The sequence below is a fragment of the Falco rusticolus genome, chromosome Z, assembly GCF_015220075.1.
Source record: "Falco rusticolus isolate bFalRus1 chromosome Z, bFalRus1.pri, whole genome shotgun sequence".
Lineage (NCBI taxonomy): Eukaryota > Metazoa > Chordata > Aves > Falconiformes > Falconidae > Falco > Falco rusticolus.
Window position 1 is genome coordinate 29,741,195 of NC_051210.1, and position 26,390 is coordinate 29,767,584.

Below are 26,390 nucleotides of genomic sequence, written 5' to 3' on the forward strand. Positions count from 1 at the left end.
GGCTATAGGTGCACTGGTAGCTCAACAGTGGTGAGACTAAAAGGATTTCAGCTTATGAATGAAGATGAAAGACTTTCCCTTGCTTTGTTGAATGTCAAGCAAAAATTGCAGATTTCCATAAGAGGAGGAAGAAGTGCTGCTTCTGTGTGAACACAGTTTACTCTGACAGCGGGATTATTTTTGCAAGCAAGATGTTCAGGGTTTAGCTTTGGTGCCGTGGCCTGTTGGTCACATTCTGTGCCTTTTGCCAAAGCCTCTGACTCTGATAGCCAGCATTTATCCCATCATTCCAGCAATGAAGATCAAGTGTATGCTGAGATACTGGTGACTCTTTGAGTGGAGGTCTACCAACTAAAACAGATTTCCATATTTGTGCCATGCTTCTCTATGGAAGAGCCCACCTATCTAGTCAATAAGTTGTATTTTGTACTGTGATCCCAGCCTATTTCTTGTGTAATAATTTCATGCTGTGCTCTATGTAAAGTCATGGCATTCTTACCTCCCTGCAAGGCTAATGCCTTCTGTTAATTTCCTTCTGCTGAGGTGCCATTGTGTTCTCTAAATGTGTTCACTTTCTTGCCTGATATGAAGTAAATGCCTTTGAGTACCTTGCATGATACTGGGTTAAAAATCCTGCCCAAAAAAATGCAGTTCTCACTTCAAGTTCATGGATCTAGAGTACAGTATTAACAGAAGTTAAAGGTAGAAAAGAGCAGAAAAGAACTTGATCAAGTAGGGATCTTTCATATAAAATCTCATGCTTCTACCTTGTGCCTTGGAAAGTACAGAGATGAAAGTTGCCAGTTGCCTTAATGGCTCCTGAAATTTGAAACTGGGAGAGAGCTTTATGTTCCCTATCCTGATCCCCTACACTATGCAGATGAGAGAGTTGTGCTCAGCATTTTTGGCACCACTGCATTTGTTTCCATCTAAGCTATAATCACCACCTTGCAGACTACATGTAGGGAAGCAGAGGAAGAAATGACTGCAGAGCTGTGAAGCAGGTGCCCTGCTCATGTGAACAGCAACATTTGAGTATCATGGACTAGGAATATGAGAGCTATAAATTCTCCACCCACCTCAGATCCAGCCTGACAAGAGCCTCAGTTCTATCACGTAAACAACTTTAAGCACAGCTTTTCTGCAGGGGGTATGCAGAGGTCCTGCTAAAGCTTGTAGACAGAGCAAGAGAGGTGTGATCCTCCAAGCTTCAACTTCTATTTCTGACTAGCAGCAGAACCCAAAGGACAACCTATGGTGTTAACAGGAGGATACACAGCTCTGATCTTTCAATGTCTTCCTCTGGGATTTACAATGTAATTTTAAGGCTACTAAAGGAACTCTTCACTTTTTTTCTAGGCTCATTTTCCACCTGCTCCCATGTCATGATGGATTGTTGTCTGTAAATCACTCTGCTTTTGGGCACAAATCATTCCCTAAGTTGGGTAGAGCTGCTTTTCCAGTTTGAGCTGGCCTTAATCTTTCACAGCTTTTTCTTCTCATGTGACTACTGTGGGTATCTCACTTCTCACCTTTAGCTGAGAGCCAAGCGAGAAGGAGACAGAAAGGAACAGGGTGCAAAGAGAGCGAATAAATGCAGCCTGCAGCTCCCACCCAGTGCACCCCTGCACTAGCTAACAGGTATGCAGAAGGCAAGTAACACCTGGAAACCTGTCACATGGCCACCACACCTTGCTCAATACCCTGCAACACTGCATGGAACACAGACCAGGACAATGTGTTTGGCATGGTCTGACAATTCTCATATTTTTTAAGGACTCAGAAGCAATCAGATGCTTTCTATTTTTAGGCTTTCTCTAGGAAATCACATGAATAAACTGTACTAGTGGCATAGATGCATCTACCACACACAACACACAAAATTACCATTTAGAAAAGCACATTTCTTCTTTGGGAATGTGATCTGAACTATAACAGGTTATATCAGATTTTCACCTGCCATTAATCTCAGCTGGTCTTCCTAAGTAAACAAATTGATTTCCTACTGCAATATTCTGGAAGACTAACTCTAGTGTTTACTGCTGCTCAGAGCAGGGTTTCCTACTCTTTTTCTGTGGCACTGGTCTTCTTGTTTTCTGGTACTTTTGAGCAATTGTCATCACCGTTTATTTCTACAAGGACATCTTGCCGAACTGGCAATATTGGTTTTCCTGGTGTTATAAATTATATGATTTCTAATAAATCTTTTCCTGTACTACTAGATTTTTTGTTGTTGCCCTGTGATGGACTGATTGTTGCCTAATGTGATACTTGGTGTGTTAGGCCACTACTGATCTAAGGATATCCAGCACTGGAAATGAATGACAACGAAACTAGGTACCCAAACTCCCAGACTAGCAGCTTGATCAACAGACCATGTCATCTGTATTCAGCTGCTATCATTTGGGACTTAGTGGGTCTTACACATTTAAATGTAGTCATTCCAGGCCTAACTATTGGAACATGGGGTTTTTTTTTGCTGTTTCCAGACCAGATAAAGCCTGTAAAAAGTGCTTTTTCTGTCAGAGCAATAAAAGCAATGTGCTTTCATGGTCTCTTAAAATACCTCAGGAAATAATCTCCCAGCTGCCCTGAAGGGATCTGCAGGAATAAGAAATCTGAAGTGTGTGTCCCATTAATGCCCTGGATCCTGCTAATTCCTATCTCATGCTGAAATAAATTCAATCTTTTAAGTCCAGGACTGAAACTTTCAAGTTTCATCCTGCTAACAAGAACAAATGTTTTTGTGTCCTTTTACAAGTGCTTCTGTGGGCAGCAATGACCACACTTAAGACCAGGTATAATCTAAACCTTCTTGTACTAATTATGGTTAAACATTAAAAATTGTACCTTGTAGGCTTAGTCCCTATTTTTAAAAATTACAGTATAAAATATGCTGGAAGGATAACCAAAATAGAACAGGAAATATCTTTAGTTTGGCTGTGAAGGTTGTTTTATACTTCAGAAACCAAGCCGTTTCTGTGACTGAGAATAATCCCTATGCCCTGAATAGAGCTCCCTGCCTCTAAATCTAAACAAAGTTTACAAAAGATGGGGTTCTTTTTATCACCATGTCACTGTAGTGAAACAGCAGCATAGAGAAAGTGACTTCTCTCAGGTCACCAACAGGACAGAACTGGGACTAGCCCTGCAGTTTCCTGACTGTCAGGCTAATGCTTTATACAATCAGCCAGAAGCACTGGGGCAATGCTTGAGTCTTGTGGTAATCAAGGGATCCCTTGTTCCTGACTCAAGGAGATGCTTCCTGTGATGCATGAAGGCTGTTGGCTATCACCTCCTCGAAGGTAAGAGGGTATGATTAGTTATTGACAAAGCAATACTAAATACACTGATCCCTATAGCTCCATTTGAAAAAGTCTGGAGTAACAGGGCTGCATTTGTTCTGTGTCTGTCAATATTATTGCATCAAAAGTTGATCATTAAAAAGATTTGAGCATGTTTAAGGTATTTTACCTTCTCCACTGTGCTGCGTATGACAAAGGTAAAAGGTAAGGAACAGCTCTTATATGAGGAACAGTCAATTGAGCTGCATGAAAACTTTTACCAATTTATGTTGTCAGGGAGCTAAAAGTCTGTTGTAAAGGCACACTAGATTTCAAGTGTAATAAGCCGGAAAGATCTCTGTGTTAAAAGGCAACTATAAAACCTAGAAAGTTTCACAATGCTGTAATTGAGTCATAGTAGTTCAGGTGGGGGTGGGAGAATCAGCGCTGTTCGGAATAGCTTGGGAGGATTCTGAATTTGGATTTGTTCATCACATGAGGGTTTTGTGAGCATTTTTAAAACAAACTTTTTGTTTGCTTTAATATATGTTTTCATTTATAAGGGGATCTCATTTATAAGGAAACTAAGGAGTTATAGTTTCTCCTTTCTCTCTTCTCTTCCTCCCTAGAAGATATCAGGGAGCCAATTTGAACTTTGTTCCATCACTGATGAGAAGCTCTGTAAACTTTCTAAGTGTTCACAAGGAAATATTTTATCAACTCTGTTCAAGCCTCCTCGTGCTAATCTAGATTATTTCTGCTCACAGTGCTGCTCATTACCTGGGCTTTGTCAGCTATATACAATCCAAGGAAAGACAGATATCAGATTTGAAAATTTACTTTAAAAAGTATCTTGTGCACAGAAAAGTACCAGACATCTATGAAAATCTACTATGGGTCAGTAACTGGCAACTTGTTTTGTGAACTGCTAAAGAAAGAATAATACTTTTTTTTTTTTTTTTTTTACCTTACACTATTATGAATCTCAAAAGCATTCTACTCTTTGGAGTTTGTGTACAGCTGATAGAAGTGTGAGAATGCAGCATTGAAATACCTGGGATTTTTGGAAATCAGAGGGCAGTTATTGAGGGACAGGTAACCTCCAGTATCTTTCTGAGCTAGTTTATGTGTTCACCACACATGCTTCATTATGTGTTCAGAAACAACCTACTGCTTCTTGCTTGGCTGTTACGTTCCTCACCACACTTTCCAGAAGCAGACTGTTCCTAGATTATCAATTAAGCAGCCTGGAAATTTCACTCTCTACACTAGTAAATATTTCAGTGCAAATGTTTTCATCTTCTGAGAGCTTATTATCATGCATTTTGTATTTTCTGTTTGAAAGGAAAAGATAAGCAAACAATAATTTGTTTCTGACTTTTAAAAATAAATGTAAGTGGTTTTTTTTTTTTCTTTTGAAACTCAAAAATGCTTTACAAAAATGGAATTGTTTTTTTTAAAGCTTTCCAGGAACATGTACACCTCCTTTTCTCAAATAGACTTTATCTTCTGGAGAAGCATAATATAGATAGTCATTTACCAGAATCAATGGAAAGTACTTCTCCCTCTGTGAGCTGGCTGTATGTTTAGCTGTTGCCTTCCAAAACCAAAAAAGACTTACAGAAGAAGACGCTTTGTGATCACTTGGGCTGGAATGTGACACATGGTGTCTATATTTGGCACAACAATGCTAGGCAACTGAAGATACCAGTCTGGTATCATTACTCCAACCTACTCCTTACCTCAGATAAACAGGCTGATTAAACCCTTTTTGATGAAGCTCCAAACCTTGACTTGATTTAACAGAGAAAAATAGAAGCATAAAGAAAAATGTAGCTAAAAAGAATTGAAATTGCTGATATTTTCCACTTGAATTGCTTGCATTTTTGCTTCTTTCACATCATATAGGTGTGTAATTGCATTAATTGTGTGGTGTTCATTATACTTGATGACCAATGCCATTTGTCATCTCTGCTGGACTTTTTATGTACCCCTCTTTCATCTAGCTAAAAATTGAAACTCTAAAAATACAGGAAACTGATACCACATTGTCTTCTTTTTATGTCTGTGTCATAATTTTGACATTATTGCTGGAAGTAACTAGCAGGGAGAATTGCTTAAAGATCTTTGTGCAGAGAGCATGTAAACTCTTGTGGTATATTTTGTGGAGAGGGGTCTCTGCTGTCTATAGCACCTAGTTTAGCTCTAAGAGACATTTGGATGGGTGCTTCTCAGCACGTAGGCATTTATTCTGCTGCTGGCTTAGGTCTTGATGGATTTGCTTCTTACCAGGGAGACGTCCTGATGATGCCTTGGTCAGAAGGAGAGCAGATGATAAGGAGCTTACTGCCCTTTACATGGACAGTGTAGTGAAATCCTGAAGCTGTCGCTCAAGTTATTGCATGCACTACATTCAATGAGCTGACAAAGAGAAATGCCACCTGGCTGAGCGAAGGGTCTCGTCCTTATTGATGTTCTTTGAGATTTATAGGCAAAGAACACTGCAAAAGTACTAGCTGTTCACAGAAGATGAGAACACCGTAGAATAATTTACTTTAGTGGGAAGGATTTTTGAGTCTCTGCATTTCATACAGTTTTATATAATGCCACATTTCTCTTTATGTCCACTTCAAAAAGAATCCAGTACCAGTTCAAGAGATTTAAGTAACTTTTAAAGAAAGCTTTATTTTGGATAATATCAACTCAATACATACAAGATAATATGCTACATGCAATGCTCTTTTAATCTGTCTTCCATTGACACCAGAACAAATTGTAATCTTTTTAATGCTATGTGTTCTGGAAGTTGTTCTTAAAGATTCTCACTGTTTGTTCCATAATGGCCAAACAGCTCTGAGATAAAAGCAAATCAGAGTCATGGAAAATTGCTAATGGCACTTCATGTTCCTGTAGTTGCACTGAAGGTAGACAATCAATCTTTTTAAAGGTAAAGATTTTTTCCACTGAAGGAAGCCTATTACATCAGATATTTCCACAGCTTCACACCTTGTTATTCATTTACAGTGTATATCTCTACTTCAGACTCCTCCACTGAAACATAGACTAGTGATGGGAAAATGGGGAGGGTTCAGTCAGTTCAAACTCTGCTTTGATTTTATGATGCCAATAGCTCCTGCCACAGATCAGTCTGAGGAGACTGGAAAGAGCTGCAAGAGTTTTCCCATAATCAGCTGCTGGTCATGCTGTGTACCACCAGAAACAAGGCCCTGTACCTGTGATGCCTTTTGCTGAGTGACAAGGCTGATCTTGCCAGTTCTTTCTGCCCTAGCTCTATGCATTTGTAGTTTATAAACACTATTCACATGGTACCACATGCTCATTTATGTAAGATAAAAACCTTGAGGGAGGAAGAGAGATATAAAAAGCCAAATATTTACCCCTTCTTCAGCTCCTTCTTTCCCTAAGACAAACATATGATTTTGTTTCTACAGCTAATCTTCTATAAAATCCCTTTTTGGTACATTTAATTAGTTCCTTACACCCACTTCCCACTGCTTGGAGGCAGATCCTTCTCCTCACTAGCTCCACAAAGCCATTATCCCTTCAGGTTTCTGAAAGCATAAGGGCTGCCTGAATCAACATTAAAGCTCCATGGTTGGAGAGGTAGGGGTAAAGCAGGGTTGCTCTGTAGCTGCAGTGGGCTGTTTTAATAAGCCACCTTTTCCGCTTGCTGGAATTGACAGAGGGAGTATCTGCTTCATACTGGATTATCCCTGCAAGACCAGTGCAGAGGATGTGGCTCTTGTAGCTTCCCTTGTTGTTTACACAGTTGCTAGAAGCACTTAATTCTTTGCTGAAACAAAGACGTGGTGTGAGTTTGGAATTTCCATGACTGCCTTTGTGTTTTTCTGCCTCCTAGGAAGTAGTCAATACAAGTAGCTGCAGGAGTCAAGGAGATCTTTTATGTCCACCATGGAAAGATGAAAGTGTTTTCAGATCCACGTGATTAGAATGATGAGAAAATGGAAATACTGGTGGTGGGGCTGGGGCTGCCGAGTTGTTTTGCATTTCCAAAAAACCTCCAATTTACTTTTTAGTAAGATAAAATGGGAATTCAAAAATTCAGGTTGAGCCAGGTATTGGACATGGGCTCTGTTTAAAAGGATTTCTTGAGGAATGAAGAAGAGGTACCTCTCAAGATTAAATACAAACTATAGTTTAAACAAACACTTTGGAAAAATCTGCTTTAAAAGGCAGGGAACTGAGTGAACCTGACTCAGATTTGTAAAAGGCTTTTGTGTTGCAGAAGGTTTGTCCAAAAATTCTGCACGGACCTGTACTAAACTTTGTATTTGCAAACCTATCTTTTGTGTTTGCTCCTTTGTCTTGGCAACTGAATTCACAATACCCTTTTGTTAGCAGTCCTCTATCTCTTTCAAGTTATTGCAGAATAGTTAATACAATTTCCCCGGACTTTCTTAAGATAGAAAACTCCATGATATATTTAGAAAAAACTTATAGATCAACCTTTTCAGCCTAAGATCTCATTGCTTGCATCTGAAGTCAAGTTAAGCTAAGCTCTGGGCATTGCTGGTTTACACCTATTGCTTTATGGTTTACACCCTTTTGCTTTGATTCCACAGGAACATACTAATATGAAGGTATGAAGGCTGAGACTGTGTGTTTGTGGGTCTAAAGCTGGGAGAAAGAATAAGGTAGGCCTGAAGGACCCTTTGAGAGATGGCTGTAACCATAGCTTTGGCTGGGGTGCTAAAGACAGAGTTTGTGCCATAATGATAGCTAATAAATATTAGAAATACAGCAAGCATGCCTATGGCATGGAGAAAGCTTTGTAACAGAACGGGGATTGTCTTAGATTTAGGCTTGGCTCTGATAAGAAGCAGTTGGCAAATGATTTGGGCAGGCTTCAAGGATTTGTGCTCAAAGGCTATGCCTTTCGGCTGTAGTCTAATGTGCAGTGGCTGTTGGGTAACTTGGGCCACTCAGGTTCTCACTGAAACTGGCCAGAAACAGGCATGAACAGACCCAGGCTAAGCAGAGGAGTGACATGTTTTAAAGTGGAGGCTGGGCAGCTTGTATCTGAGCTTGTTGGATGGGGAGTGAGCACCTGTGTAGGCAGCAGACCAACATTAATGGAAACTGTGCCTGGGTGGAAATTGGCAGTAAAACAGAGCAGGATGCTGGGGCTCGATCTTTACTGCAGATTAATTTTTGTGGCCTAGGATTCAGCTAAGGCTCTGGAAGAACACAATGAAATATCTGATGCTTGGTGCTGGGTGTGTTTTCTCTTTTGTCTGGAGTCTGGCTGGGGAGAGAGGCTGGGGGCTGTGCAGTCTGGAGGCAGTGACTTGCTGGGATTATTTGAGGCAAAAAGGAGGAGATTGCAGGGCTGACTTTCAAGCCTGGGCTTAAACTATCACTGTTCCTTCCAGGGGTCATATTCCCACATCCCAGCCCCACTCTCAGAGAGGGAGAAATTAAATCATTTGTCAGATGAAATCATAGAAATCAAGGTTGAAGTCACTGCTCACAGCAAATCAGGGATGTAAAGGGAACTTGGGATCAGGTGGCATATGCTATTGCTAATGTGTCTCTTGCTGCTCAGACAGTAAGATACACAGGCTCCTCCTTTCATACCCTGTCAGTCTTGGCTACTCCAGCAACACTGAAAAACCTGTATGTTACAAGTGGTAGAGGCAGGGCAATATGAGGGAGAAGCAGTTCACTGGACTCATCAGGCAAAATTTTCCCTTTGCAGAATGCAGTAAAGGAGACACTAATGATCTTGGTAACTATTCTTTTCCCTCCTCTCTAATCCATTGTGATTCAACATTGATTTGTGTAGAAGCAGATATTGGTGGACTTGAAAGCATGAACTATTAGCAGAAGTACTTACACCCACCCCCCACCCCCCACCCACCTCCCCCGGCCCCTTTCTCACACATGCTATCTCTACCTTGTCAGATCTGCTTGGTGCTGCACTGGGAAGAGCAGACTGTGAATCTTCTGCTGCTCTTTGAAGAGCAGCAAAAGTGTGAGAAGACAAATCCTTCCACCTACTGCACAAGAAAAGAGTCCTTCCCCCAGGTGCACCAGCATTCCTGTGGTGCATAGGACATCAGTAAAGGCAGAGCATTCTGACTCACCTGTGATGTCTTGAGACAAATTTGCTGGGAATGTCAACCAGCAGAGCAACAGGAGAAATGGTGGACGTAAGGCAGGACCAGGAGCTCTTATATGGACTCTGGGAAATGCTGTGCCTTTTGCCACTTGTGGAAGGGGGCTTTGAACAGCTCTGAAGATGTTCTGAAGCTTAATCCTACACACTGTTCTCACTTAGAAGCCATAGTGCACACAGCAAAGGTAAAGGCAATAATCAGACCCCAGGGGAGCTGAAAGAGCTTTCTCTCAAACCCTAGGCAGCAATCCCACAGTTGTGTCCCTCTGCACCAGATAAGGGACATGAAGTAACATGAGAGGAAACCTGTCTAGCTTTCTGGACATCGAATACATGGGATACAGAGTTCCCAGCAGGACAGAAGCTATGGAGTGGTGCAGTGGATGGGGATGTGACATCATGCAGGGCCCCCATTAGATGGCAACTATCTCGGAAGTAGCCTGGCAAGGCATCTCTTGGGTCCTGACTTTCAGGTCCTGACTTTTTGTATAACACAGTGAAATGTTTCATCATTAATCAGGGAGAAGGGTCTGTGGGAGGCAGGGAGCATTATGGGCATGGGGAAAGGGAGGCTAAATGGTGACCTGGGATTTATTCCTGTCCTATCCCTAAGTGCTTAGTATGATGTGTTACCCTGTGTCTTGGTTCACCCAGATAGGGATGCTAGATAGGATGGTACTGCCCTTCAAAGGCCTGCTGTGTCAGTGAATGAATTTGACATGGGTAGGAAGGTGCTATGCTGTACACGGTACACAACAGGAACAAAGGCCTCCATCCACTTTTTAGTACTCTCCAGACATATACGTGTTGGTTTGTTCTCTGGTGCTCTTCCAAAGTAAGCCAGTCAGCTCTCCAAGCAGCGAAACAGAGGCTCAGATTGACTGAGATCAGCCTCAGAAGTCACAGGAGGAAACATGAGCTGACCTGGCTCAAAACTTTTGGTGGCTTTGTAAATCTCTGTCTCTAAGTTGATAAGCTCTGATGAGATATTGGGTAGACTGGGGAGTTCATCTTGAAAGGATGTGCTTTTTCACTGTTACCTTTTAAACATAATCATTGACAACAATAGTTCTCAATAATATCCTTAATTGAATTAAGCAAGGTCATTGCAAGGGAAAAAAACATCTAAATTTTTGTTAGCTACAGCTGCTGCATGCACAAACATGCACTCACTCATACTCAATCTGTGGATCATTGGTTCCCTGTAGCACTGCTTTGGTGCTTAGCCATGGCACTGAGGTATGGGACTGGGTCTTTGGATGCTTCATTGATGTCCGTGCAGACACTACCCACAAACTTCTTTCAAATTTATATGCAGTTTGCAGCCTTTGGAGATGCCTGCTGTACTAAATTTTTTGACCTCCAGCAATACTGCTTTTATTAGTGGTACCACACCAATGTGATTCTGGGTATCAACTGGCACACTTTTATGTGAAGTGCTGGTAGGGCTAGACATTCACAAAACCATTGCTTGATCTGTTGTAAATAAACTAGAAAACCAGATGCTAAAAGCAAGGGGCTGTTCCTTTGCCAAAGCAGTCTGTGCTATAATCTATCTATTACTGTCTGGTATCAGCATGAGGTTGATTCTAGAGATAGGTGGCTGGGTGATATAAACATGATGCATGGATAGCACAGTGGGAGGAAACAGAATCCTTCCCAGATGCAGAGTTCTCTTGAAGGTGACAAGGTTGCTGTCTTATGACTGCATGTTATTGAAAGCCTGGGCTGTTTTATACATTCTGAAAGTTTGCATGCTTTGAGCTGTTGGAAAAATTAGGCAGCTCATTAGGCAGGCTCTCAAGAGGCCTGAAGAAAGGCCTCTTTTTCTGACTCTTGTCTAACAGGGATGCTGTCACAGGAAACCAAGCAGACACAGTCCCTAAATGAATTGCAGTCTCAGATTTTCTCCTACTCTGTGACTGGATGTTGCTGCATCCTAGCTCTTGATGCGGAGGCAAGAGAGAATCCACAGTACTGCTTGTGTGTGTGGTCTGGCTGTGTGAAGCACAGGGATCACAAGACTCTAGGCTAAGTGCCTCAGACGTGATACAAAAGGGATATCTTTAGATGTATCACAGGCAGTTAATTATATTTATTCTTTCTCCCAGGGAGGAACAGGATCTGTTCGGAAAGAAAGGAGGAGTACAGATGAGGCTGAATCCAAGGGTATTCATGCCTGTGGCTAACAGAATCACTGAAATGCTATCCTTGCTTTTTCTCAGGATGTGAAAATGTATTCAGTGAGACTACTTATCCCCTTAACATGTGATCCATGTAACACACAGATTCATTCAGAGCTGTGGCTTCCTCATGACTCATTTCATGGCCTGCTAGGGAAAGCTCCAGTGTTCCCACAGCTCACTGCAGGTTTATTCTGGCACTAGGAGAAAAATTCTCACTGGTGGCTGAATGGCATGGGTAGCACTGCCAGCACATTACAGCCATACCAGATGTTTCACAGATCTGAAAAACTGCATTGTTTACAGTGGGCTCTGGAAAACTGATTGCTGGGCCAGAAAAGCACACAGATTTATCAGATAAAAATGAAAACAAATATGCAATATATGTGTGATAAGCAGCCAGATCTACGAGGAAGTTTTAACTTACATATTTGTTTACTTCCCTCCAATAGATAAAATGTAAATACAGCAGGATACTAGTAATAGGCGAAGAACCCAGGGAGCAGATGAGAGGGAGAGCAAGGAGTGAGGGAACAAATCTATCTTTCTTTCTTGTCAATGTCATATTCACAATGTCAGTATTGACTTCTGCTGAAGTCTAGTTCTTGTCCTCTGTCTCAGCCTGAGAGAAAGTCAAAGCTAAAGAATAAACCTGAGGCATGTTCAGCAGCAAGTTCAAACATGAGGGTTTAGAAACAAAATTCTGGGAGATGGTAGTTCATCCCAGATGTACTTCTGCCTGATGTGGCAGTCAGCAGAGCAGAACATGATGAGCATTACAGCCAGATGGGACCTTAGGTCTTTGCAGTTTTCCTTGGACAGTGTAGCTGAGGACTGCCACTTTCGCAGGCTGCAAATGCTGCTTTATGCCTGAAACCAAGGTGCTTGGTATTTCTTCCTACTGGAACAGTAGTCTAGTGGTCTCTTTAGAGTAGTGCTGGTCTCTAGCCTAGCTGAAACAGATGGGATCCACAGACTGTTGGTGACCAAGAGGCTGAAGTTTCCTGAGATATTTTCTGTTTGCTGCCAGTCAGTGTGCTTATATGATTGGACAAGTTCAAAGGAGACATTTTGGCGTTAATCTGTATGTGAAAATGACAGATTTTTTTCAAGAAATGTACTGGATTTCAGAAAAGCAGTTTTAAAGGGATGCATGCAAATCCTGGGTAGGATTTTCTCATCAAAAGCAGAAGAATCGACTAACCTCAGAGGAGCCTTAGTGTCAGTAATGACATGGTACAAAACACAGCTGCATTGGCTGACCTTGAGAAGGACACCAAAGTCAAGTCAAGTCCTCTTTTTGGCTGCTTTATGTGTGCAAGCAGGTAAGTGTAGTAGAGAGGGCAGGAAAACAGACTCAGGTTTCCATTTCCAATCCTCCAAGGTCTTCTAGTACTGCCTTTCCAAAACGAGGTCAATAAGCACCTACAGATGGATGAAGCAGTAAGTTTGGAAGTGTGGATTCTTGGGTCAACAGCTACTGTAGTTACAGCTCCTTGTGACCTTTGCATGAGTAGACAGCGTTGGAGTTTATTGCTGGGTCACCAGAACAAGAAAACAGCAGGAGGGCAAAGTCCTATGTGCTTCTGAGTTTTCCCTTAGGTTAGCTACCTGGCTTTGCAAGGGCAAACTTTGAATGTATCAAAAAATCAATACAGTCTAAAATCCAGACGCACTATTGATTGTGTCCTTGACATTCTCCTCCTGACTGGTCTGCTATTTTTGTTTGTAATTAAGGTTGAAGTAATTCTTCTTGGTACCTGTGGACTCTATCAGTTCATTGCAAGGTCCTCCCATCCACCCTCCTACATTCTGCTCACTTTGAAATTACTTTTAAAGGGAATTCTTTAACATTCTACTGGAAATCATGGGAATCTTTTCTCTGCTTGATTAAATTAAACCATATCTATGATGGGTGAACAGTGCAGTCCTGCAAGTGGTTGTCTCAGTTACAGGATTTGTTTTATTTAAGATACAGGAGCAAATGTTTATGAATTTTTACAAGTAACCTATACTTTTTACAGGGAGAACCTCAAGCTTATAAACACAGTAAAGCACCTGCCTGCATTTTCAGCTGCTGAGATTTAAAACTTTTTAACTTACAGCTTGTTTTTTGTAGGACTGTAGTAAAGGAGTTGAAAACTGCTGTAGACAGAAGACAGGTCCCACATTTCTTATGACATTCATATTGTGAATGCAAGAAAAATACATGAATGTTCATTGATAATTAACAGTTGAACAATAACTGAATAACTAATGACTCCAGGCCACTATTATACTTTTTTTTGGTCTGGGTTATATGTATGCCTTTCCTTTATAGCTGGCTGAGAGGGTCTAAAGCAGTACAGAATGTAGATGGTCAGTTTGAACTTTCTGGGAGTTCATAGTCTATCATAGTCTCTGTTAAAGAAACAAGGATTTGGAAAATAAAGCCTGGCTTTCATGGAGTTTATAGTGTTACCTGTTTTTAAAACATGCAACAGGCTAAAATGGGTATGTTCTTCAACTTTGTATAATGATTTTCTTGTGTGAAACTGTACCTGGTGCACTACAGACTACAGGGGAGGACAGAGCTTGTGCTCTCCTTAAATAGACTCTACAGTCCGTGGAAAAAAATAAAGATCAGACTTCTGCCTTTCAAAAAAAATTATTCTGATATACTTTCTTCTTTGCACTCAGCAAGCCAATGAGAATAGGAGCATAATGACTAACTCTCTGGAGAAGACTGCCTCACCCTGGTTAGGACCTAAAGGTTAACAGAAGAGCTAGACTTGTAAGTGGGAGGACAGTACTGAACTTGGTCTAGGCAACATAAAGCAGTCCCAAATGTAAATGAATACTGTGTCCTCAACTCTCTTTAACATCTTCTAGTTACTCCAGGACACAGGAGAGATATAATTCGATTGTCAGTAAGAAAAAATATAATATTTTTTCTTTTATGAAGGTATACACAGACCATCTTTGCAAAAGACCTGTCTCCTGCAGAACTTCAGCAGCTCACCAGTGCAGAGAACTATGCACATCTCAAACACATGAGAGCTCTTGAGCAGCTCCTCTGCAGTAGCAACAGAAGCTGCACTGACACAATCAGAACTTGAAACTGAAAAGAGAATTGCAATTTGAACCACACAAATGCAGCTTTGCATGTTGATCACTGTGCTGGGCTGCAATGGCAGATCACTTTCTGACCAAAGGAGTCCAGTGGATCTGGTACTGGAGATTTTACTCTTCAGCATGTTGCATGAATATTACTTAGAGGTAAAGTGAGGATTTCCCTTGTCATTAAAAATGGATAAATGGACAGCTGAAGTGTAAGGGTGAGAATTCCTGCTTTGTTTGTTCTTTGGATCTGGTGGAATCTGGCGGGTGTATGACTGGCTCTCTGCTTGGTCTGGAAGACTCCAGGATCACCAACATATGCTCACAATTTGGGCAGAGGCAGAGGGTTCTGATTTTAAGAACTAGTATATTGATCTCTGTAGCTGTCAACTGTAGTTTTCACAGCTATGACATAGTCCAAAACTCTAACCATTCCTGGCTGTAATACAGACCCAAAGTCCTCCATTAGTAGAAAAGTAGTTTTCCCCTTAGACTTTTTTTTCATGTTTTATCACTAGTACTGCAGGAATTATGTCATGATAGACACTCAGAGTTCATCTCACATCACCAAAGCAAGGTTATTTATTCTCCCTGGTCCTCAGGAGTGTTTGCAAGTGCTCTGGGGTGTCAGATATTCAGCCTGCCATGCTCAAAGCCCCCAGCTTACTTTCTGAATTTCCAGCTCTGTCTTTTCCAGTGGCTCATGCAACATTAACACTTAGTGCCTGACTGTCTGGTTTCTCAGAACCTGAGTCATGTCTGTTTGGTAAGAAACAGCCTCCAACAGCTGTCCGCCATAGAGATCAAGAAATATGCTTGCAGACACGTGTCCAAAAAGACATAAAATTTTGGCAGGCCTCATTACAGCTCTCTTTCAGTCTTGCCGTTGCTGCTACTGATTATTATGTCTCTGTACTCTTGTGCATCCGAGGTCAGTGGAGAACTGTTCATACTGTTTGTAAGACCAGCTTCCCTCTGCGTACTCAGCCCCCTGAGCTGGAAGACAGGGACAAGGAGCAGAATGAAGTCTGCTTCCAGTCTAGGAGGAAACCATTAGTGACCTGCTGCTCCACCTAGACATGGACAAGTCTATGGGGCCAGATGGGATCCACCCAAGGGTACTGAGGGAGCTGGTGGAGGAGCTCACCAGGCACCTCTCCATCATTTATGAACGGTCCTGGCTAACCGGGGAGGTCCCAGAAGACTGGAGGTTTCCCAGTGTGACACCCGTCTACAAGGAGGGCAGGAAGGAGGATCTGGGGAACTACAGGCCTGTCAGTCTGAATTTGGTGCCAGGGAAGGTTATGGAGCAGGTCATCCTGAGTGTCATTACATGGCATGTGAAGGACAGGTGGGAACCAGGCCCAGCTAGCTGGGGTTTATGAATAGCAGGTCCTGCTTGACTAACCTGATCTCCTTCTATGACAAGGTGATCCACCTAGTGGATGAGGGAAAGGCTGTGGATGTTGTCTACCTGGACCTTAATAAAGCCTTTGACACTGTCTCGCCCAACATTCTCCTGGAGAAACTGGCTGTTCATGGCTTGTACAGGTGTCCTCTATGCTGGGTAAAAAGCTGGCTGGCTGGCCAACCCCAGAGAGTGGTGGTGAATGGAGTTACATCCAGCCATCAGCTGGTCACAAGTGGTGCTCCCCAGGGCTCAGTATTGGGGCCAGCCATGTTTCATAGCTTTATCAGCTATCAGGACAATGAGATTGAGTGCATCTGCAGTAAGTTTGCAGATGACACCAAGCTGGTGGGGAGTGTTGATCTGCTGGAGGGTAGGAAGGCTCTGCAGAGGGATCTACACAGGCTGGACTAATGGGCCAAGGTCCGTTGTATGAGGGTCAACACGAAGAAGTGCCAGGTCCTGCACCTGGGTCACAACAACCCCATGCAATGCTACACTTCGGAGAAAGGTGGCTGGAAAGCTGCCTGGAGGAAAAGGACCTGGGGGTGCTGGTTGACAGGTGGCTGAACATGAGCCAGCAGTGTGCTCAGGTGGCCAAGAAGGCCAGTAGCATCCTGGCCTGTATCAGAACCACTGTAGAAGGCCAATAGCATCCTGGCCTGTATCTGAACCACTGTAGCCAGCAGGACAAGTGAAGTGGTGGCCCTGTACTCAGCCCTGGTGAGGCTGCGCCTCGAATACCACATTCAGTTTTGGGCCTCTTACTTCAAGAGAGATGTAGAGGTGCTATAGTGTTTCCAGAGAAGGGCAATGAAGCTGGTGAAGGGTCTGGAGCACAAATCTTCTGAGGAGCACCTGAGGGAACTGGGGTTGTTTAGTCTGGAAGAAAGGATATTCAAGGGGGACCTTATTGCTCTCTATAACTACCTGAAAGCGGGTTGTAGGTCTCTCTGAAAGAGACCTACCCCTCCCAGCTAACAAGTGACAGGCCAAGAGGAAATGACCTCAAGTTACACCAGGGGAGATTTCAATTGGATATTAGGAATACTTTCTTCACTGAAAGGGTGGTGAAGCATTGGAACAGGCTGCCCAGGGAGGTGGTTGAGTCACCATCCGTGGGAGGTGTTTAAAAACGTGTAGATGCGGTGCTCAGGGACATAGTTTATTGACAGACTTGGCAGTCCTGGGTTAAAGGTCGGACCTGATGGTCTCAAAGGTCTTTTCCAACCCAAATGATTCTATAATTTGATGATTCTATACCCTTCATGTTAGCACTTTCCAGAGCACAATGGAGTCAGTGTTGTGCTCTTTTTCTCAGCACCAGAATACAAGCCTTTGTATGCTCTCTGTTACTGGGAATTTGACTCAGAAACCTCAGTGGGGTTCTGTCATGGTTTAACACCAGCCAGCAGCTGAACACCACACAGCCACTTGCTTACTCCCTCTGGTGGGATGGGGGAGAAAATCAGAAGGGTAAAGAGAAAACTGTGGGTTGAGATAAAGACAGTTTAACAGGTAAAGCAAAAGTGACACATGCAAGCAAAGTGAAACCAGGAATTCATTCACTACTTTCCATCGACAGGCAGGTGTTCAGCCACCTCCAGCAAAGCAGGGCTCCACCATGTGTTACAGTTTCCTGGGAAGACAAATACCATCACTCTGAATATCCCCTCTTCCTTTTTCTTCCCCCAGCTTTATATGCTAAGTATGACATTCTGTGGTATGGAATATCCCTTTGGGTAATTTGTGTCAGTTGTCCTGGGTGTGCCAGATGGGATTTTCTGACTCGCTTTGTTTGCTACATGAAGGAGGACAGAGGCCATGTTGTGGCCTGTCCCAGCGGTGCGTCACTCAGGATGGAGGGGGTGGGAGGGCTGTCCTCCTGGTTGAAGTTTTGTTCTTCACCGCAGCATGCTTGTGTTGCATGCCTACCGGCACAGGCCTTTGCCTGCCTTGTGACCCCATGGTCAGCAGGCTCCTATTGGGGTGGGCAGAGAAAAGCTGAGGGTCAGCAGCTGAAACCCTGCACCCAGATGGACGCTGAGAGCTACCTAGTGACGGTGTCTCCCTTGCACTGCAGGTCCTTTCAGGCACCTGTGAGATTGCTGCAAGGGCACACTATCAGGTCTTTGTGCAACATGGACCTCTGAAATCCAGGTTGTTCTAACAGGAACTAGACCTAATCCTTGCTTAATAGGAAAGGAGAAGTTAATGAGCCAGACCTTTGGGCTAGTGGAGTGGTCATATTCATAGATCTGGCCTTACTTCTGCAGGTAAGCTTTTTCTCAACCATTCTTGTCTGTGGTCACTCAATGTGTGAACCAGCTCCCAAGGAATGGCATTCCCAGCACATCAATATGCAGTGGTCATCCACAAGTGGGTAGTTCTGTCTCTGTATGTTGTGGTAAGGCTCTCAAATCAGCCATCCAGCAGGGGAAAGGGCTTATGCAGGCACTTCCATGAGAAGCACAAGATCTGAAGAGAAGTATCTGCATGAAGGTGCTCCACATCAACCACTTAGCTTAAGAAGACCACATATAGAAAATGTTAAACAGTGCTGGACCCCAATATAGAAAACTCCACAACTGGTTGACCTTCCAACTCAAACTCCAGAGGCTGATAAAATCAAACCAACAACCTAGCTAGAAAAGCATAAGCAAACCATCTTCTCAAGAGTAGGAAGGAAATCTTCCTGAAGGAAAAATACTATTCTCCAACTCTCTGGTGTTTTCAGATAATCTCTGGCTTTATCCCACGTAAGTAAGCATTTGTCTCTTGCAGTGCAGTGCAGGTAGGAGGGGAGCTTCCACCAATTTTCACCACCAAAAGTACTTATCAGAATCTGCGTATTTTTTCACTCCCTGGACATATACATCTGGAAGACAAAGACTAGAGCCCTGCAGTCTCATCTTTCTATTGGTAGTCTTAGAGATGGTGAAGCTGAAGTGTCGGGATATCTTGGGGTTGCAGCCACACAGTTGCCCATGGCAGACTTGGGTTTGTTTTAAAGAATCAGGGAGAAGAAGGAGAGAATGGGGTCCAGAGGTAAAGAAAAGGCAAGGCTTGCAAAGCTAGTTGTGTGAAATACTGAAATAGCCTTGAGAGAAAATCTTGTGGTCCTTGCACACCAGGTCCACCTCTGGAATGGTGTTATTAATTTCAGAAGAGTCCTGAAGCATTTCACCTTTCCTAGAAGCAATCTGTAGGATCTGGCTTTCCTTGAGGGACTGAATCTCACCTATGAATTTCAGCAACTTGGCAGCTTGATAGCTGGATGTGAGGAAGAGACAAACTTCATGGTGTTTATAAAAAGTGGCAGCTGATGCAAACATAGTTTGCCACCAACTCTTGTACAACAGTCTGTAAACTTAGTAACATTGTTACTAGTACCTACAATAAAGTAGATAAATTCTTCTGTTCTCCTTACTTAAAACATTCTATGTTTTATTTGCAGGTGATTTTGGGGGTAATTTTTATGGGTAACTGGACAAATAACAAATTTCTCCATTTCTTTATGTGAGGTGATCCTTGGAAATGGGATTCAAGATTCTTACCTCAGACTCAATATCCCAGAGAGATTTTCAAAGATACAAATATTGCGGGAGGACGCTGGCATGAAAGGGTGCTTCTCACACCCAGGGTTAGCTGTGACTCTTTTATATGCATCAGGATGGAGGGAAGAGTTTACAGTGAGCTGCTGTGTGGAACCTCAAATCAATGTACTTTTGCTGGTGAAATACTGGTTTATGCTGATTAAGAGTCTGCATGATGGATATCCAGAGTACAAAAAGCTATTCAGGAAACAGTCTGCCAAGAAGAGACTGTGCACCCTCTTAGGAAAGCTTCTTGGGGATCTTCTGTCCTTCTGAACATCCCAGGCCAAACAAACCACAAACCCACTCATCTAGATGTAACTGTCCACCTGTGCCGTTACTGAAAGTAGCAAAAGTTATTAGTGTTTGTTAAAATATTATCACTAAGGGATCTTTTTTCTGGTAATGGATTAACCAAGATTACTGCCTTAATTCTAGATGATGCACTTTTCCTCTGTACCTTTTTAAGGTGGGCTATTTTTAGAGCTGGAACGTGTATTTGAGGTCAACATCAGCTGCACTGTGAAACTAAGACAAGTAATTACAGTGAATTGCTCTGATTTTCCTGGATCAGATCAATTTTTCATATGAATATTAAAGCATCTTTTTAGAGGTTGTGGCTAGGGAGAATGTGCTCCACAGAGTAGTAAGCTGAAAAGAAGTGTTTGCACATTGATACTTCAGTGCACTTGTGCATTTGATCGTGCATCCATAGGTAGGCATTCACTGTCTCTGTGACTCTGCATTATAATTCAGCTTTTACCCTGGTGTGACTCTGTTGGTTGAAAAAGGTTTCAGTTCTTGTTGAGGATGGAGACTCAAACCCAGTAAAAATAGTTTTCTTCTTTTCCAAGAATAATTCAGTGGGTAAAAAGATCTGAGTACTTACCTCCTATTCCCTCTAGACATTGGGGCTTGGCTTCTGGTGACAAAAGTGTTTTCTGGAATGACAAATTTAACTGCCAGCAGGTTTAATAGCATTAATCATACTATAAACAGTTATTGGTATTCCTGACATTACACCAAAATAATGCAGTATGAAAATAATGTATTTGACCATTTCTCCTTGCTGCAAAGAAAGAAAATACATTTGGTATTGCAAAGTACTTTTAATTTAGGGTATCTCTTGTTCTCTCTGTGTATAGGACTTCCATTTGCATACAACTATATAATCTTGGAACAAACACTACATCACACATATAGGAAAGATATTAATAATTGGCTTAAATGTGACAATAAAACCAACATTATTCAACTAGAGATGAGGGCACATAATTTCTGTTATTTGTAGATTAATCAGTCTGCTACTTAGTAGAATTATGGCAATGATGAGAGGAAAGGTAAATGAAGTTCAAAATGGATCACCTTTTGTCATCAAAATTATACCTGAGTCATGAACCTAGAAAAAAATTTGACACAAAAATCACCCATTTAATAACAACAGAAAAAGCCTACTTCTTTCAGCACTTAGCAAAAATTATGGTGGTGACAAAGACACATACTGGTACATAATTCCTTGAGAAATTCAGGCCTTCAGTTAATGTCTATGCTAAAAAATAGAGTAAAAAACTTTTCTCAAACCTTGCCATTTGTGACAGGCTTGGAGACAGAAAGAGCTAACAACTTTAGTCAGCCTCTATTGGAACACTCTTACACAACAAAAAGCAGTGTCCCTATTGTGGTTTAACCCTGGTTGGCAGCTAAGCACCACGCAGCTCCTTGCTCACTCCCCCCTCAACCAGAGGGATGGGGAGGAGAATCGGAAAGGAACGTAAAAATCAAGGGTTGGGATAAGAACAATTTAACAGGTAAACCAAAAGCCGCTCATGCTAGCAAAGCAAAACAAAGAATTCATTCACCACTTCCCATGGGCAGGCAGGTGTTCAACCATCCCCAGGGAAGCCAGGCTCCACTGCATGTCGTGGTTACTTGGGAAGACAAACACCATAACTCCAAATGTCCCCCCTTCCTTCTTCTTCCCTCAGTTTATATACTCAGCATAAGATCATATGGTATGGAATACCTCCTTGACCAGTTTGGGTCACCTGTCCTGGCTGTGTCCCCTCCCAATGTCCCGTGCCCCTCCAGCCCTCTCGCTGGCAGGGCCCAAGAAACCAAAAACTCCTTGACTGAGTATAAACATCACCCAGCAACAGCTAAACCCATCAGTGTGCTGTCAGCATTGCTCTCACACCAAATCCAAAACACAGCACTGCACCAGCTGCTAAGAAGAAAATTATTGCTGTCCCAGCTGAGACCAGGACAGTCCCCTATGGCTCTTGCTCTGCACAGTCTCTGTAGTCAGCCAATCTTCTCTTTGCAGTGTCATTAATTTCCAGTTGGTCTGTAGTCAGTCTTTGAACAGCACAGACACTATGGATTTTTACGTGATAATGAACTCTATCCTTTCCCTGACAATTCAGAGCTCATTAGAAGACAGCTACTAGACAAGTCACACAAGCCATCACCAGTGGAGTTACAAGATGCCATTTGACAGTTTCTTCACCTTAAGTAGAAAGTGTCTGAAAAAAAGGCGGAGTCCCTTCTGCAAGAAACAGACCGTGTAGTCCGGGCTTTTTGCATGTAGGCAAAGACTCCGCACCCACATAACCATAGCGTCTCCTCTTGCTACGGTGTAGGGTCTGCTGTTAATGCGGTCCAACAGGTAGGCTCTCATGCACGCTTCAGCTGACATGCCCATATATTGTGAGGCACCAGACCAGAATGAGCTGCTGATATGCAGAGATTGAATGCAAGCTCTTTGAAATGAAAGATGGCTATCCAAAGCTAGTAGGTCTGAGGCTGGAGAAAAGCTTTAGGCCCAATATAAGTCACTGTGGAGAGACAGTGTGCTGTTTTCAAATACGTGCTGTACGTGCAAGCACACACAGAGCTAAAATGTGGGGAAGCAGGTGACAGCTTACTGGTATCCCTTTGTCATGCCCATATCACTGACTCCTCTAGAGCATCTGCAGGTTCAAAGGATGCTATAACATCAATCAGGAGAGGCATCAGCACAAACCAGTTTTGTCCTGGCCCAGGGATGCCTTTGCCAGAATCAGTTCCTGACAAAGCATAGACTTGGATGTCATGAATGCCAAGAAGGCAGTTACAGAGAGGACACCGACTTTTGTTAGAAGCATAGTTAAAAAGACCTTTCACTGTCATTCTGCTGAAAGAGGCTTACTGATACTCCTCACAAAGATGTGCGGTATCACAGCTGACCCAGCCAAAATATCCATTCTGGGTCATTGCAGCACCTAAAAGTGTGTGGCTTTTGGGATACTGACAGAAGGGACAGACTTTGCTGCAGAGGAGACATTGGATCTGCAAGTGCATTGCTAGCCTCCTCTTCCTGAGCTGAAAGAGAGCCATCTTCGTTCTAGAACTGGGAAAATGGCTTCTTTTGCCTCCCTGCCCACATTTCAGTGTGCTGGCACTCTGAAACCTATGAGTGCCCACTGCTTGCATATCCTTATACTGTCTCATCAGCATACAGTCCGTTTGGTCATGTTCTTTTCACATCTGTTCTTCACAGAGGTCCATCTGGGCAGTGGCTGACACGAATGCTTAGTCAGACAGCTATTTGTAAACCTGATGAAATCAAACAAAAGTATTTCTCCTTCCCTGTTGAGAAGTTCCTCCTTTGTCTTTTGATTATTTGATTGTCTTGTCTTTGTGAGGAGAAAGAAAGATACAGCTCAGTGGAGACAGACAAGCAGGCAAAAAATAACATTCTTATTAAAAGTCAGAGATTTCTTGATAGTGAAGTTTTGATACTCAGAAGAAGTAATGTCCTGAACCACATAGAATACATATGCAGCAATCATTCACTGTATACAAATCATGGAATAAACAGACGTGAGATATTCTTACCAATCTTGTTCAAGTATGCTGAGGTAATCTTGTTCAAGTATGTTGACAGGAGCCATTCCAGTCTTCCACTCTGTCGTTCATGAACACTTGTATCTTAGTGTGAAAGTTAGGTGTTGTATTCCCCATACAGGAAGTGTCCTGGCCCACACATGACCATGACAATGGTGTAGCATATCAAGTTGATGACTCTGAAGTGCTGCCTGCAAGCCCAGCTGTACTGCTTCAGTTCCTATAACATCTCCAGGACTCTGGACTGTTGCTATTGGGGCTACTCAAGGCCTGAAAGTAGTTGCCCAAGTATAACACAGTTCCTGTGCTTTGTGTTAATTCTAAATGAATAGCAAAAAGGGCATCACCAGAAGCAGCAGTCTACTGAATTTTTCACATTCATCCTGATAACCTGTTCTCCACAGCCACTAGACATTAGGAAGAATATTTTCAGTATGTTTCTTAATAAAAAACAGAAATCTTTCAGCACATGTGCAGAGAAAGAAGGGATTTTCCACAGTAGATAATGTATGTTTTGACTATGGAAGAGTATAGAAATCATTCATGTTGGACAAAACTTTCTAGTGTGAAGTGAAATGGTTTATGATGGTCATTTCTGAGTATCTGACTGTACAAAATAGCTGTCACCACTTAAGTGGTTTTGACATTAGTCATATGTCAGAGGACAATGCAAAGCCATCTGTCTTGCTTGAGTACAACCTACTAATAATGAGGGAAAATGCCTAGGCAAAAAAAGGGATACTGGCAATCTTTTTGACTAAGTAAAACTTTTCATTTAGTAGGACAGTAGAGAAATGCTCATCAGCATAAGAACACAAGGAGCTAGAGGCAGTAGGCACTTAATTATCCACAGGATGATTTAGGCCAGCTAGCTGGTGGATGTCCATGGATGCTCATGGAGTTGTACTGTTGATAGCAGCTGAAATCCTTGTTCAATATTCTGCTAAAAGTTCTCAGGTCCCCAGCCAGAAAAGGTTAAGCCTGTCTCATTTCAAGTGGCAAAGCAGTGCTATCTACTTTAAGGAGATATTTAATGTAGCTAATATTAGCCAGGCCTCTAGGTTTAACAGAAAACGTATTTTTATTTCTAGTGTTTTGTTTGCAACCAGACACTTGGAAACCTCAGGGTCCTACTAGGTCTCAAGAAGAAAAATTGCTATATCTACACAAACACTTCTCTGAGAGCATGCATTTTGGCCAAAACATGGCTGTTCTTCATGCAGATTTTTAGTAGCAGCCATTTTAGAAAACATTTTTACTCTTTTGCTTATTATTACTGACCTAGTTTCTCTAGTGCACTTCCCCAGCCTCACAAAGGACAACGAGGCCTGCTCTGGGGACTCTAGATGACATGGCTGCTAATTCCATCTTGTCCCAGACTTCTTAGTTAAGTTCTTAGGCAGTTTACTGTAAGCAATGCCTAAGTTTGTTCTGCTTTTCTTTCTCTTGGGCTGCTGTGGTGATATGTGAGGATGCTAGACACAGAGGGTCTGCTTCTGCTACTGCTGTGTGGACTAGTTTTTCCTCTGCCAAAATGAAGCAGAGCAGGTTTGGCATCAGATCATTACACACAGCAGCAGTAATTGTAATTTTTATGTGTTTATGAATATTTCCTGGTTTCAGCTGGGATGGAGTTAATTTTCTTCTTAGCAGCTGGTGCAGTGCTGTGTTTTGGATTTGGTGTGAGAGCAATGCTGACAGCACACTGATGGGTTTGGTTGTTGCTGGGTGATGTTTATACTCAGTCAAGGAGTTTTTGGTTTCTTGGGCCCTGCCAGCGAGAGGGCTGGAGGGGCACAGGGAGCTGGGAGGGGACACAGCCAGGACAGGTGACCCGAACTGGCCAAAAGGGTATTCCATACCATTGGGTGTCATGTTTGGTTTATAAACTTGGAGGGTTAGTTGGGGTCTGGGGATTGCTGCTCAGGGACTGGCCAGGCATCAGTCAGCAGGTGGTGAGCAGTTGTACTGTGCATCACTTGTTTTCCTTTGTCCCTTTCCCTTTGGATTTTATCCCTTCCCCCACCTTTCCATTATAACTGTTGTTGTTGTTGCTGTTACTATTATTGCTGCTTTTGTTATTGTTGTTCTTTTATTTTTATTCTATTTAAATTATTAAATCATTCTTATCTCAACCCTTGAGTTCTATATTCCTTTCAGCTGTGTGGTGCTTGGTTGTAAGCAGGGGTTAAACCATGACAGTGTGGTATAAGAAAATGCAGCAGCAACAAGTTTTTACCCAACATTGATGTTCAGGGATATGACGGAGCACTACAAAAATATAATGCAAGCAGAAGGAACCTCTGCCTGCTCAATACACATCACTTCAGGTAGCTGGAATATAGTGTAGGTTGCTGATGGTGCATTAAGTAATTTAGTTCTACCAGATAGGGTGGAGAGACAGAGTCTGTCCAGGGCTTCATATCCTACAACACAATTGCTGTTTTGACACATCCTTTTCCACCCACTAATCCCGCTCGACTTGAGATACAAATGCTCATTCTAAAGCTCTGGGTGTAATTTTGGTTACAACAGCACTGCTTTTACACTGTGATGGGAGATAAATAAACAATGTTCAACAGCCAGCCAGGCTGGGCTCACCTTTTCTGTATCCTGACAGAGAAGAAATAAGAGTATGTGAGGCTGTATGGATGGCGTTAGCAGCATGCTGTTCTTCAGGACAGATGAATGCTAGTCATGGTGGAGAGCACCTAGGCCCTGCTGCTCTCCAGATTCTTACTTGGATCAAGGCAAGCTGAAAGGTGAGCAGTTGGC

The 26,390-nt window shown here is 42.6% G+C and overlaps 1 long non-coding RNA gene across 1 annotated transcript; it reads left to right on the forward strand.

The window, feature by feature from the left end:
* The first annotated feature begins 17,152 nt into the window (after nucleotides 1–17,152).
* On the forward strand, nucleotides 17,153–26,260 carry LOC119141845. The gene is made up of 3 exons (XR_005102057.1): nucleotides 17,153–17,271; nucleotides 17,641–17,643; nucleotides 26,250–26,260. It is a non-coding gene; the product is annotated as an uncharacterized LOC119141845 (long non-coding RNA).
* The last annotated feature ends 130 nt before the right edge of the window (nucleotides 26,261–26,390 follow it).